Source organism: Mandrillus leucophaeus, unplaced genomic scaffold (assembly GCF_000951045.1).
Source record: "Mandrillus leucophaeus isolate KB7577 unplaced genomic scaffold, Mleu.le_1.0 Scaffold539, whole genome shotgun sequence".
NCBI lineage: Eukaryota > Metazoa > Chordata > Mammalia > Primates > Cercopithecidae > Mandrillus > Mandrillus leucophaeus.
This window is the reverse complement of record NW_012105797.1, coordinates 1,966,953-1,982,875: the sequence shown is the minus strand read 5'-3', so window position 1 is coordinate 1,982,875 and position 15,923 is coordinate 1,966,953. Positions and strand designations below refer to the sequence as shown.

The following is a 15,923-nucleotide window of genomic DNA, read 5'->3' as shown; positions in this document are numbered from 1 at the left end:
TTTGCTAATGTGATCAGAACTCCTTCCCTGTTCTCTACAAAGGCACAGAGGAAATGGCAGATAAACAAACACAGTGACTATAACTTCTTGAGGACATAGGACTCACATACTTTTATTATATTTTAAATGAGTGCTTTCCAGTGACTGAAAGCCTAGGAGAATTATTTGATGAAGGAAGGGTCATTCGGATTCATTATACTGCTAGAAAAATGAATAGATGTCAACTCCATGCACCAAGGGACTCAACATTCACTCAGTGGATAACAGCTAATGGAGCTGTACACGCTGGAGCTGCAAAGTAATGTGTTTATGCTTTAACAGAGGAAGGCCTTTTCTGAATACAGAGAGCCGAAGATGGAAAGTCAGATCTCACTCTGCCTCTGAAAGATGTTAACATTATAAGGTGAAAGTTAAAAAAAATAAAATAAACACAATAAAATCACTTAGGTAAGCCAGTATCACCTAGTTACCAAGAAAAGTATGAAATCTTAGTCTATGGAAAAAAAAAAAAAAAGTGAAAACCTGAAAAAAAATAGTAAAGAATTAGATTTTAAGATGAATTTTACACAATTAAATCAAGAGACCTCCTTACTAACCTTTAGATAATTATAACAAAGAGGAATAGAATTAGCACAGAAAAAAGAGTTTGAAAAATATAATTAGCCAATTTGAATATCATTACATCTAAAAGACAACACTGTCACAATAAAATCTGATAATCAATAGCCAAAAAAGAGGGGTAATAGTAGTGAGAGAAAATATAATTGCTGCACACTTTATCCAAGGAATTTCGAATTGTTTACTAATATGTCCCAGGGGAAAGTTTTATTTTCTCTAATTCATATATGGTGAAAGTTATTCACCTAGAGTTTATTTAAGTTGCTCAATATCAGACCTTTAAGCTCTCAGGAGAATATGAATAGCATTACAAATCTTCACACACAAGAGCTCATTTAAAAGATATTTAAAGAAGAAAAAGAAGAAATAACAAACTATTGGTTTAATTACACAAAGACAGAAAAAAATAGACCTATGGTCTATACGGGTTTTTTTTGTTTTTTTTTTGTTTGTTTGTTTGTTTGTTTTGAGACGGTGTCTTACTCTGTCACTCAGGCTGGAGTGCAGTGGTGAGATCTCGGCTCACTGCAACCTCCGCCTCCCGGGTTCAAGCGATTCTCCTGCCTCAGCCTCCTGAGTAGGTGGGACTACAGGCGCGTGCCACCACACAGGCTAATTTTTTGAATTTTTATCGGAGATGGGATTTCTCCATGTTTGCAAGGATGGCCTCGATCTCCTGATCTTGTTATCGACATGACTCGGCCTCCAAAAGTGCTGGGATTACAGGCGTGAGCCACTGGGCCTGGCCCATATTCTTTAATTGTTCTTGTGACAGCAGAAGCCAACAACATTTTGTGACTGTTTTTCCATTTAAGACAACTGACACAGAATCATAGAATATATTTGATGGAAGGCAATGCAGAGAATACAATTTGAAAATATTTACAAATATTTTACAAATATTCTCTGCATTGTCTCAGGGCTACTAAGAACAACTGATGGCTGAACAGGCTTGACTTCAGGTACTCAAATCTCTTCAGCCAAATCTATTCAAATGTTACCCATCAATCAATCAATCGTTTCAATTTTGTAGTTTTGAGCATTATTTTATTTTGGAGAAAAATGTATGAATAACACAAATATATTTCTCTGCTTAAAAAACGGACTAATTGTGTCCAGTCGTTTTAGCTATAAGGCAACTGAAACTCAGAGAAATTAGACTTGCCTAATGATACATGTATCTCCTTAAGGAAAAACAGGTCTTAGAATTCAGTTCATGAAGCTCCCCATCCAGCACTTCTTCTACCATACTCTATTACCAATTTTCTATCTCACTTTCCCTTATCATCCATGAATGTACCTACATTGCTATTTTACTCTCCTCATATTCTTAGCATATATTAGGCATAAGGCTTAAACATTTCTCATACATTGTTTCATTTTGCAAAGGAGTCCTTTCTTATGTTTATCAGAAACGTGTCTCTAAATACTTTCACTATTTTAGGATTCAGTTAACAAGATTTTGTCCATGTCAGTCACTCCTTCATAAGTTTCTTTTGTTTGTTCCTTAACAAGATAGTGAGAACTTACATTTATGTTTCAAGAATCAGCACGAAAGTTGTCTGAAATATGCTTTTTTCCTTAGAAAGAAACTGTTTAGCAGATGTACTGCAATGTAGAAGATGTACTGTAGACAAGAGTCAGGACATTTAAATGAACAATGCTGGATATTTCCATCATTTAGAGGTTTTTTTTATTATCTTATTTCTAAATTATATAACACTATCAACTTTTTATTTATTTTTATAGGGCAGATTGTACCAAGATTCACCTAATCATTTCTGTGACACTTTTCTAAGGTTTATTCCTGATAATTTCCTCTTAAGAGTTGAGGACTTCACATAGTACTCCAGGTAGTTAGTTCTGTACAAAATTAGGTTACTAAGTATTTTCTTAGTACATTAACTAATAAAGCACATTGGTGATAGTATCTTTAGGAAATGAGAATTTCAAGTGATATTACTGTAACTCCTCTAGAATGGTTTGCATTTTTACCTTAAAATCTATGACATTTTTAAGTTTATATTAGTACGGTTCTTGGCAAATCACAAGTAGTTGGAATTAATAGTAAAAGAGGAGCAAATTAATTTTGCCTGACAGTGTAAAGACTTACCTTGTGTGTTATCCTAAACGTAACGCCTGAAATTAAAATTAGAGGCTAGAATATTCACCTCCATTCTTAAAGTAGTGAAACAACAAATCAACTTGGGGCATGCAAGGACTCTCTCTAATATGTAGCAGAGCTGAGAAGAGAGAGTTGGTTAAGGACACCACCAGAGACAGCCAATGAATGGTCTTCAGATGGTAGCCATCTTTTATATTGGTAACTTGTCCAGTGACAAAATAAATTGATATTACTTCACAAATAACATAAAGAGAAAGTGGTGGCTTCATACCCGATCTGATGGATTTCGCTGTCTTGGTTACCTGTTTATTTACTTTTTAAAAAGCAATCTATTTGTGTGAGTTTACATCTAAGTACATTCATCTAAGATATTGACATTTGAATGAAGATTATTGTAAAACTTAACAAATTTGTATTGTTTCATGATTACCAAAATCACATCTTAAGATATGAATTTTAAGATAAATTTAACTTTTTAAAAACCAGACAATGTCATGAGAGCCTAAATGTGATGCAAAAAAAAAGAAAAAAAAATAGGTAGAAAGGAGGCAAAGACTTACATCAAAAGCTATCCTGTAGAAATCCAACAAATATTCTGTCATGTAAGGGGAAGTACTAGGAAGAAAACTGAAAACGCCTAAAGGCATAATTTAATCAATACTTCTAAGGAAGTTTCTTTTATTACCTAACGAGATATTGAGAATTTATGTTTATGTTTCAAGAATCAACACGAAAGTTGTCCAAAATACGCTTTTGTCCTTAGATAGATAATAACTGGTTAGTGGATGTACTGCAGTGTAGAAGATGTACTGTAGACAAGAATCAGGGCATTTAAACAGAGAATCAACTCAAGTTTTTGTTCAAATGAGTAAACAATAAAATGGGGACTCAGATATGATGAGATCTAATCTTTAAAAATAACAATACATCTTTTTTGACTCTATAATAAGTTAATTCAAAATTTTGTATCTCTCGTCTATAAACTTAGGAGCATATTAATCAATATTCCAAGTTTTGCTAAGAAAAAAATATATCATCCTAAGTATCTGAAAACTTTTGAAACTGATGATATTTCATTGGTTAGGAAATTTTCCATGTAAGTTTTAAAATTATTTCCAACTGTTAGATTTTAACACTAAAAAGCAGTCAAAAAATGAAGTGGAAATTAGCTCTGAATATATATATATATATAAAATTCTCAAACTAAATTTAACAATCGAAAATCCAATACATTCAACCTCTAAGAAAATGAGACGTTTGCTTTCTGGCCGCATTGAATAAAATATAAACACATATAATGTAAACGTGTGCTTAAACAATTATATATTATATGTGACTAATTTTTTTAATGATAGTTACATCATGTCTCTTGTTGTTAACCTTATAGTCTGACTTAGCTTATGGAGAAAAATTCCTGTAGAGAAAAACACTGAGAACCAGAATAAGGCTGAAGGGAAATAGTAAAGAGAGTAAAGTTATTATCTGAAGAGAGATATGTACAGGAGAAAAGTTATTAATGTTTGATTTCTGTTTCATTCTCAAAGTACTACGACTGAGTAAATCACTCAGTCTGCCTGGTTTCAGACTTCTGGCTTATAATCTTATCTCTTGGGTCCTGTACATCCTAGCGATCAAGAAGTCTGAAGACATATCATCTAGAAATGCATAATATCCTGAAAGCATTTAATGTAGCAAAAAGTAGGGTTCACCACTTGAATAACTCCTGGGGTTATCACAGCATTACAATAAATCACAATAATTGATTATTGTGCTTTAAAAACCTCTTAAAATACATTTAATATTTTTCCTGTTCTTTCATATTAGTGTTAATTTAAAAGTTGAAAATAGCATCTGAATATATCAGTTTATTTCTGGATACCTGCTCTGTTAAAATGCCCTTATGAATTCTTATATTTGACAAAGATTTAAATATTACACACATTTTTTTATTTCTTGACTTTGCATAAAAATTCTTTGACTTTGGATACAAATTGCAGGACACTTGCAAGAATTACCTGATTAACTCAGAAAAAGAGAAAAATCGTGAACAAAAATGGCTTACATTTCATCATGTTACAATTATAGAAAGGAAAAGAAAACTGTATTTTATCTTGGTAGTTACTTAAACCTCATAGAATATTTAATATGGATTAATGGACTGTTAAAAATCTTCTATTATTGCAGGTAGTATGCTCAATTTACCTATTATAAGTTTCACTTAAAATTTATTGTCAGGTTATATGTAAGCTATTATGTAAATGGCTACAATTGTCTTTCTCTCAAGGGTAATCATGATTGGTATGGTGCTTATATTTATCCAGTACACAAAGCTTAGAGGAATGTCTCCCAGGAAGGTAGATTTCAAATCTAATTCAGGCTTCTTTCTTGTCTCTGACCTATGAATTTTCCTTATTCCTCCTCTTTGCCCCCCAAAATAATATTTTTAAGTAATTTGTTAATAAAGTCTCAAAACCTATATCATAGGTTTCAGATCATGTAACACATGTCCTACACAGATACATTTATCCTTCAAAATTATGTATGTGGAAATTGCATAGAAGATTCAAGTTAACATTAATGACAAGAATATTGTACAAGTCCAGGCTTAGGAAACTGTTATCTTCGCCTGAAAAAGACAATAATATTCACATTATCTATTATTTACTGAATATATGATACTAGGCTAGCTGCAGATATATTACCAATACTCTTGAGGATATCCCTGCGGTTGTTAACCCTAATGCCAATTTGCAGAAGAAAACAGTATATTCTGCCTAAGGACACATCAGATAAATAGCAAGTGGCAGTAAAATTTTAATACAACACTCTGATCAATGCCAAAATACATTATTATTTTTCACTATACCATGCTGATTATACTAATACTTTTAAAAGAGTATTTATAGTTTAGAAAGATTTGTGAAGGAATTAAAAAAAATTTAATTCATTCTGTAGTTTATGTCTAACATTTAAGCTCCAATTCTAATTTTTACTTACGCTATGGTATATAATTAAATATTGTTATGAAGAGTGGTGCTTTTAAAAATTACACATGCACTAGATTCACTGAGAAAATAAATTACATTTCCAGATATTGACACTAGTTGTGGCTCCCAAGAATTGGTACTCACATAGGACAGACTTCAAATGATCCGATAGAGTAAATGTATTTTGGAGAAAACCACATGAGAGTAGTGTACTACAACTTGTCATCATTTTGCCACTCTTTCCTTACTATCACATAACAATCTCATTTTATATACAAAGTATAATGTCACATACAAAAAAACAAACGCTTTGCAGGCAGGTAAATGTGGGTTCAAACCCTGACTGTATCGCCAATTAATGTGTGATATTGGGTAGTTACCCAACATCTCTGAACAGAGGTCTGTGATTTGCAAAATGGAAGAAAATATCACTCAAATATTTTATTGGTTCAAGGCATTTAACTGAGAACTTTATATCAGATCGAGTTCTAGGACTTAGAAATGTATTACTTAAGTGAATGAATGAATGACTGAATGACAGAGTGCTAGGCACTAGGAATACAATATTGAATATTCTCATTTTTTAGACAGCTTACAATCTGCTAGGGAAGACATTTAGAATACAATTAAGTGATTTTCATAAATATCTGATAGATGTTATTTTATAGGCAGTGTAATGTGTTATTACAGTACACAGCAGAAGCAGCCAAACTAATCTTGGCTGTTTATGTATTGCTTCCCAGAGGAAGGGATATAAAAGCTGATATGAATAATACGTTTGAGTTAAGGCACATGAACAAGAGGAGGAGGACTGGTTTTACAACATTCCAAAGAAAGAGACAGATTCATGAAGGCCGGGAAGTGAGAGTACATAAAATGTTTGAGAAAATGAAAGAATTTTAGAATGGTTGCAATAGGGTATAAGATAGAAGTAGTGAAATAGGCTTGCAAGACAGATTTGGAAATTGATCACTATTTAAATGACCAAGTATTAGAAAGTCAAAAAGAACACCTAGGAAGTGTATATACAGTGACACTAAAAGAAGTGCGAGGAAAAAATATTGAATAGTTCTGACAATATGGCAGACAATCAGGAATGTTAAGTAAAATAACCACCAAATATTTTAATACATAGGTGAATGTATACAAATAACATAAATTTTCAGAGTCCAGATATAAAAGGGGTCCTAAAAACTAGAATTGTGAGTGAATGAAATATAACGCCGTTGCCTGTGTATGCATGTGTAATTTTGCCTCCAAAGGCAGTAAAAAGAAAGCTGGTTCTGTTATCTATCTAGATGCCTGAGTTTTAATATCAACCTGAGACAGGAGATAATTCTCCAGTTCTACAAAAGATGCCTACATAAGCTAGGACCTTCAAAATCTAAACTCTCAGTACAAGGGTTAGTTAGATAATATCTCCTCCTAGTAGAAAGAGATATCTCAGTCTAGACTGTGAGTGGGGAAAACGTCCCCTTGAAAATGTATAATCACAAGGCTATAATCAATCACAAGCTCCACTTTCTTTAATTCAGAAATTCCAAGTTGAAAAGTTTAGGTAAAAATTAATCCAGGCCATGTAATAATATTTCAGAAGAGTGACAGGGTACTCAGGGAGGACATCACCCAATAAAGTCTTCATAAAATTTCCACATGGGACCAAAAAAAAAAATCAAACTTACCAATACTACTACTACTACTAATTATAAAACAATTAAAATCTGGTGAGTAAAATTCAGCAGACCAAACAAACAACAGGATTAGATCCAGAATATCTTTACATATATAGGCTATAGATTGAAATCTGATAGGCACTATAAAATAGGTAAGTCAAAATGTATATAAAAGTTAAGGGCAAAAATAAAAACCATGTAAAAAGACACACAGAAAAAATAAGCAGATTTGAAAAGCACCCAAATAGGACACTCAGAAATGAAAACCGTAGTCTTAGAATTACAAACCACATGAACATGTTAAATTACAAATTAGTACACTTGAAGAGAGAATTACTAAACTGGAAGATCTGAAGAAATCACCATAGATGCAGCTCAGAGTTTAAGAATAATATAAAAGAAAAATCGTGAAGGATAGAATCTAACAAACTAATAGTTGTTAAAACAGGGAGGAGAGAAAATGAGGATAGCAAGCAATATATAAGAAGAAAATTTCTTAAAATGTCCCAGAATTTAAGGAGACATGACTTTAGATTCAGGAAGCAAAATCTATTTTGAAATAAGTAAAAATAAATTCACATATAGAAATACTGTAGTGAAACATCAGAATCGCAAGAACACACGTATAAAACCTGAATTAACCTGCAACAATTTTAAATGTTAAACCCAGCATCTCCACTACAAAGATAAAAAGAAGTGAGGACATTTTAGAAAATAATGTATCCACACTCTCAAAGAAAACAGTAAATGTATTTATAAGAGTTTAGAGAGACAGAGGAACTAGAAAAATGTAAGAGGGAAATGAAGACGTATCAGTCACTGAAGGCAAGAGAAGTGTTTGAAGGAGAAGGACAGCAGTGTTCACTGCTGTTCAGATAAGTTAGATACAAACTGAAGTGTGCTACTCAGTTTTTTTTTTTTTTTTTTTTTTTAAGTCTTTTTTTTTAGACAGAGTCTCATTCAGTCATCCAGGCGGGAGTGTAGTGATGCCATCTTGGCTCAATTTTTTTTTTTTTTTTTTTTTTTTTTTTTAAGTCTGTTGATCTTGTCAAAGAGTTTTTGTGGAGTGGTTTAAGGGGAAAATAAATGTCCAGTCTTAGTAGACTGAGTGGAAGATGGATATATAAAGTTTTATGTAACTTTTCCAAGAAATTTGAATGTAAAGAATATAAGAATTAATGTGATCCTTAATGAGAGATACAGGATTAAAAGAGAGTTACATTGGTGGTAATCTTTTTTTAAGAGGGAAAATGTTGAACATACATAAATAAATATTGATAGGAAGAAACTAGTTGACTGAGAAACTGAATAGGAGATTCAAGTTGCATTTTCTGTTTTTTTAATACATTTTAGCACAACAGAAAATATCTTCCAATTCAAAGAATAAACTCATAACTACAATGATAATTCTCCCTGGTAATTAAATAATAATTTATTCAATTAAAAAATGAATCTAGGTTTAATTTAATCCTAAAGTTAATAATTAAACAATGAATTTAGATTTGTTATCCCAAGAAATTAAGAAAATAATAAAATTAATAACTTAGAAATGTTGAATAAAATGTGACAGATAAAACCACCAATGATTAATTTATCTATAACTTATATCAAAACTCAAAATATATGTCAAATATCTCAAGTAAATTAATTTTGTTATGTATTTTAAGACTTTTATTTCAGGACATCTCAATCTTTTTTTGTTGTTGTTTTTAGTGTGCCTATAACAGTACAACTTCCAAGAGAAAACGAGTAAGACGCATTATATTTCATAGTGACTACCTTTTAAAACTACAGAAATTTTAAAAATGCAACATTATGTTATGTGGAATTTCATTGCTTTTACCTCATTGTAATTCATACACTGTAGTTATTAACTACAGCAGTATACAAGCACAAGGAATAGACACTTAAGGGCCCTGAAGTAGTAATGAGGTTGGCTGGGGTACTTTTCTTTCAGTTTCATATTTGCTACTTTTAAAATTAGCATATTATTAAAATGAGTATATATATATTTTTTTTCAATTTGCTTATACACATTGACTTTTCACTGAAAACAATACGCCTTGAGATTCCTTGTTCCCAGCTCTGTGGTTGATGTCCATTTATAATTCTGATATCTTGACTATGCTTAGGCTACCCAGGCAATTGCCTTTTATTTTTTATAAAAGGAAAGCAAAGCCCTCAGGGAAAGAGAAGCAAATGACACTTCAAATGGATCAGATTTAACTTTGATAATACCCAAAATAGAGAGTTTTGGTTGTTATATCAATACTGGATCCAGGTATGACTATAAATGACTTCTAAGAATTCACTCTTACTTATTCTAGTTATAGATCTTTCTCCAAACATGTAAAAAAAAACTATAAAATTTCCCAAGAAATCAAATTATCAATGAGCTTCACACTGCCAGATCCTGATTGCAAATGAGAAATCAGTGTTATTAAGTGTGCAGCGTTAGATGTCACTAAAACTAGCACATTTTAAAAATGTTTCCTGACACAGAAAACACAAAAATCATTAAACAGGAAGAACATTAAAAAAAGAAGCATGCACTCAATGAAAGAGGCCATGAGAATTATAGGGGTTAAATGCAGGGGTAAGGCAGCATTACCAAACCTAGTCATGCCTGCTAGTTCACACATGTCTACCAGTGTACATTTATAGTTAAAAGTACTTTGTCCTTAGTTATGAGCACTCACCTCTAAAAGTAAGATGTCCAAATATTTTATTAAACTCCAATGTATGATTTACATATGAAATTATATGTATCTGATACTATTGCCAATATTCAAAGATCTATTTAAAACATTTAGCGAGATTCAGAATTGAAAATCATTGTAAATTCTTTAATGCAAAATTACATGACATGTAAATCAATATTTTAAATGATCTTACAGAATAAGATAAGCCTGTTGTTAACCTATTAATGGAATTAAAAACAAAGGAGAGAGTAGTACTACTGACTAACCAAGAAGAGAGTGATACAATTAACTACCCAAACACTGTAATTGGTAGTTTTGTGTTCTCTATTTAATCCTCATGCCAACACAATGAGATAGATTTTATGTTTGCCATTTTACATATAAACAAGAAAATACATTTCAGTAAAATTGCCTTTATGTTTTTACATTATCCTTAAGCAGACAAAATATCAATAAGGATATATAGGATAATAACAACAAAATTAATAGGCTTGGTCAATATCACCTATCAAGCCATCAATCTATCCTTCTATTTGTCAAAATAAATTTACTTCTATCAAATTTAAAAATATATATTTTTCTTGTGTTCACAAAGGAATTCCATAAAAACAATCATTTCCTAGGCCACAAAACAGTTGCAATAGCTTCCAAGGAAAGAATATTACACAGACTTTTTCTCCTACCACAATTAAATAAAATCAAAATCACCCTTTATTTGAACATAAGGAAAACACAAACGATTGACATATATTCTTCCACACACAAATATTTAAAAATAGTTACTAAAACACAAGGAATATTTTCATAAATAATTTTTGTTAGTTATATATCACTTCCTAATGTCTTTATTAAAAATTAGAAATTTTACTATTTTTTGGTACCCCACACAATGTTTTTCCCATTTTCTCAATATAGTATCACAGCTTTTATTTATACCACGAGGTAAGCATTCTTACATTGTTATCACAATATAATATTATTTTCTATAAAACTGTGTAGTACATTTCCTTACTTGTACTTTCAATTTAAAACTTTTAAAACTTTAAAACTTATAACTTAAAGTATGTTCTAGTCAAGAGGAAGTCAAGAGAGGAGTATAATTTTAAGAAATCAAGAAATAGCACTTAAACTTATTACTTTATATTTATATAAAAGTAGAGGTAATAACCAGGCAACTTGGCTAAGAGTTAAAAATACTTGCCACTGGTAATAGTACAAAAGGTGTAGAATGACTATTATCTACTATTGCACTATGTACTTTTTTTTATTGTAAGCACCTATGTATTTTCTGACTTTCTTTAGCTAAATGTATCTACATCATTGTTTTAAAAGATAGCAATAGAAACTGAATAGAGAATAGGTATGCACTGAACCTAGAATTTCAGAACTATAAAGATTCAGTACTACTATATTAGAATTTATATATACAAAAGCAGAGGAAATGTATAAATTATTCATTTAAAAGAATGTAGCAATCTTCAGAAAATTCACATATAAGCACATCATGTAGAAGAGTCATCTCCTTATTGAGGTTTTGCACACCACAACCACTAACGCCCTGCAACATCCTAGAACAGAAACTTTGCCTTTTTGTCTTCCCCTGAGACCCAGCATCTGGAACATGGTGGCTAAAAACACCCGAGCAGGTCTAATGTGGACTCATCTTGTAAGAAAATAACATTGTAAAAAATATTTAGAGAATACATCAATAAAACACGATAGTGTTTCTAAACTTTAGAAGTTTTTATGTTTTATAGAGTTTTAAAACTTTAAACCCTATAGTATTTAAGCTACAGTGTTTTGTAACTTCTTCTCTGAAGAGGAGGTTGGCTCCCGACAACTCACAGAAGTTACACCACGACTGCCTTCCCAGCAGGGTAGAGGGTCCTGATTTCACTCACTTCAGGCCTGCTCAAATTTTGGAAAATAAGTCATCAAAGCAATGAGCAGCGACCAGTGATTCAAATATGGCCATTTTCTCTACTGTGTGGGAAATCAAACTACACAAGGGTGTGCTTCTAGGATGTGCAGCAATGGAAAGGTTTTTTTTGTTCTGTTATTTGTTTTATTTTGTTTTGTTTTTTGGTAGTTAGATGTGGTCATATTGCCAATGACTGAAAGGAACAAGAGAGAGGAAATTCTGCTATGGATACACAGCAAATTTTAGCTCATGGCTGGGACTATGCATCCACGCAGAGGAGCCATCGTTGTAGGAAAATTGGACCCTTTAAAAAAATGCTGTAGGGAAATATAGAGGTAGGTATAAACCTTACATCTGCTGTAATGACGTATTTTGACATCAATGACAACATGTTACAGTGACAGAAATTATTTACTGACATATTGGTTACATCTTAGGCAAAGATGCATATAGCTTTTGCTTTTAAAACCCCAACTTGGCATGATAGAAATGTTTCCTGGATCAATACAGGACTTCAATCGAACACCTTTCAACCTAATAAATTTAATATTAACCAATTAAGGATTTCAGAAATGTTGATGTTTTCTGAAACAATTTCAGTTGAGCTAACTCAAACTCCAATTGAAAACAATACATATATTCCCACCTGAGAAAGGAAGATTATTTGGAAGGAAGAAGAAAGAAAAAGGACATAAATCTATATTCAACTTTTATTCAGTGACCACTATGTGCCATCCACGATCTAGATTTTTACATAATTATCTCCTTTGACCCTGATTTTTATGTCTGTGTGTGCATGTACATGTGTATTTTTATACATTTGTATTTTTTTAACCAATGAAGATAGTAATGCTACTGAAGTCTCTAAAGAATTCATGTTTACTCTTGATAAAAATTGAAACAGTATCTGTCAGCATCATAAAGACAGTTAAAATTATCATTGCCCAGTAACTGGTGAGGTAGCTCCAGTTAGCTCCTTCCTACCAGAAGTAATCTGCCGAATTACTTGAAAAAGACACACTAGAAAAGTAAAAGCAGGCCGGGCTTGGTGGCTCACACCTGTAATCCCGGCACTTTGGGAGGCTGAGGCGAGCGGATCCCCTAAGGTCAGGAGTTCAAGACCAGCCTGGCCAATAAAGTGAAAATTGTTTCTGTTAAAAATACAAAAATTAGCCTGTTGTGGTGGCACACGCCTATAATTCCAGTTACTTGGGAGGCTGAGGAAGGAGAATCGTTTGAACCTGGGTGGTGGAAGTCACCGTGAGCTGGGATTGCACCATTGCACTCCAGCCTGGGCGACCGAGCAAGACTCCACCTTGGGAGGGAAGGAAAAGAAAAGCAACTGAGGTTTGGAGAGATATAATAGAGAGATATTGAAAGAAATTCAATGGAGTGGCAGAGACACAATAATCATCAGGATAGGGCTGCACATGAGAATCATGTAGACAGGTTTTAAAAATTACCCATGCCTGAGCCTCCATTATAATTCTATTGGTAATACAGGGCATATTAAAGTTCCCCTGGAGGTAGTGGGCTGAATTGTTAGGTATCAAAAAGGTACATCAAATTCCAACCCCCAGGACTTGTGGATGTGACTTTATTTAGAAATAGGGCCTTTGCAAATACCTAAGTATTTCTTGTGGCTCTGCTTTGGCATTGTAACTATGCACAGATCTACAGAAGATTTTGCTTTTTGTTATTTTAATTTTCAAGGTTAAAATTCCTTTTTTTTTTTTTTCCTACTTAAAAAACGATACCTCTCCATGAAGAATGAGCAAAATAGTACAGAAAATCCCAAAGAAGAAAGCCAAAGTCAGTGAAAATTCAGAATTATAGATATTTTGGTGAGGATGATTCAGAGTATCTATACAGGTAAATAATAGTTATATAACATTTTATGCACACTATTTTCCAAATTGATTTGCTTTTAATTTTTTACCTTTTTTTGATTTGTTTATGTTTTTGAGAGAGGGCCTTGCTCTGTTGCCCAATCTGGAGTGTAATGGCACAGTCCTGGCTCACTGCAGCCTGGACTTCCAGGGTTCAGGTGATCCTCCTCTCACCCTCCCTAGTAGCTGGGACTACAGGCATGTACCACCACACCCAGCTACAAATTTGTAATTTTTAAAAATTATTTTAGAGACAGGGTTTCACCTTGTTGCCCAGGCTGGCCTCAAACTCCTGGGCTCAAGGGATCCACCAGCCTTGGCCTCCCAGTGCCTCAGCAACACGACAGGCATGAGCCACTGTGCTCAACCTCTAAATTGATTGTTTGCTTATTGAAACAATTAATGATATTTTTTGTGCTAATAATCTTAACCTACATCCTTCAAAAGAAAAAATAAATATAGTCTTTGCAGATATAAAGCTGAGGATCTCAATATGAGATCATCCTGGATTAAAAGTGGGCTTTAAATAACTCGTAAGAGAAAGGAGAGGATGCTATGACAGAGACATGGGGAAGAAGGTCACAGAGACGAAGGCAGAGGTTGAAGTTATGTTGCCCCAAGCCGAGAAACGCCAATAGCCACCAGAAGCCGAAAGAGGCAAGCAAGGACTTTTTCCTAGAGCCTTTGGAGGAAGCCCTGTTGACAGCTTGACTTTGGACTTTCGACCTCCAGAAGTGTGCCAGAACAAATTTCTGCTGTTGTTTTAAGCCATCACATTTGTAATAATTTGTTGTGGTCATCCTAAAAAATTCTAATCGATGGAAAATGCTAAAACCACAGTTTACACTCTCTGATCTTCTTTTAAGAATCACATGAGATAATTTTTCCCAAAATACAGATTCCTGGACTCCATCCAGGACCTACTGAATGGAAATCTTTGAGGGAGGCAGGTAGGAGCCTCGGAATCTTTATCAGCAACAAGCACTGCAAGGGACTCATATCCTCAAGCAAGAAATTGGGGAAATGCTGACTTAGAACAAGAAACTAAAAGCCCAGTATGGCTTTGAAAATATCCCTCCAGGCTTTTCTTAACCTCCCACTTTTCTGCAGACTGGACTTTATTAGTCAGGTGTTTACAAAACAGGGAACTGCAAAGAAAGAAAGATGCAAAATAATGCCACATGCGTGTAAGAATAACAAGAAGACAACTTAGCAGAAGCTTGCATACCACTTCTAAATTAAAAATTAAGTAAGCTAAAATTTATAAGTATGGAAGAAGGAAATAAACACAACAAGGAAGTCTGGGATGCAAAGAATAAATCTACAGGACATAGACAGGAAAAAGAGCTTCTCAGTTTCTTCGGTATCCATCTTTTAAATAAAAGTAATTATTGCCAGCATGGAAAGTAGAGGGCAAATGGGTTTGAGAAAAAAATTAAAACTCCAAACCGAATACAGAAAAATAGAGTGCTGAATTGCTACAAAATGAGTGTATCTTTCTATGGAGACAAATTATCAAAGAAGTAATGAAACATCAAGCATCTTTGATGTTCTCAGAACATTGACAGTAATTGTGAAATTAATGGGAGATAGGAAACAAGAAGAAAAATTGGAAAAAATGCAAATAATACTATACCAACTCCAAAACTGAGAGAAAATTTGAAAATTATGGGGAGTGAAGTTTATGCAAGTTTCCAACAATTCTAAGATAAGCTTGTTAACAGTTTGTCAGTATATATAATGATAATATTTGATCATGACTCCAAAACTGAGAGAAAATTTGGAAACTATACAGAGGTGAAGTTTATGTAAGTTTCTGACAATAATTCTAAGATAAACTTGTTAAAACAATAGTTTATCAGTATTTATAACGTTACTAGTCATGAATGAAATAAAAATATATTATGCCAGAATAAATTTTTGCTGATGCAGTTTTTTTGACATATATATATCAAATATATATATAAAATACATATATATACATATATAATATATATTTACACATGTA

The 15,923-nt window shown here is 32.8% G+C and overlaps 1 protein-coding gene across 1 annotated transcript in view; it reads right to left on the bottom strand.

The window, feature by feature from the left end:
• The window catches only part of LOC105551939 (low-density lipoprotein receptor-related protein 1B-like), a 411,008-nt gene that overhangs the window by 83,135 nt on the left and 311,950 nt on the right, over positions 1 to 15,923 (bottom strand). The gene's annotated exons all lie outside the window — the stretch shown is intronic.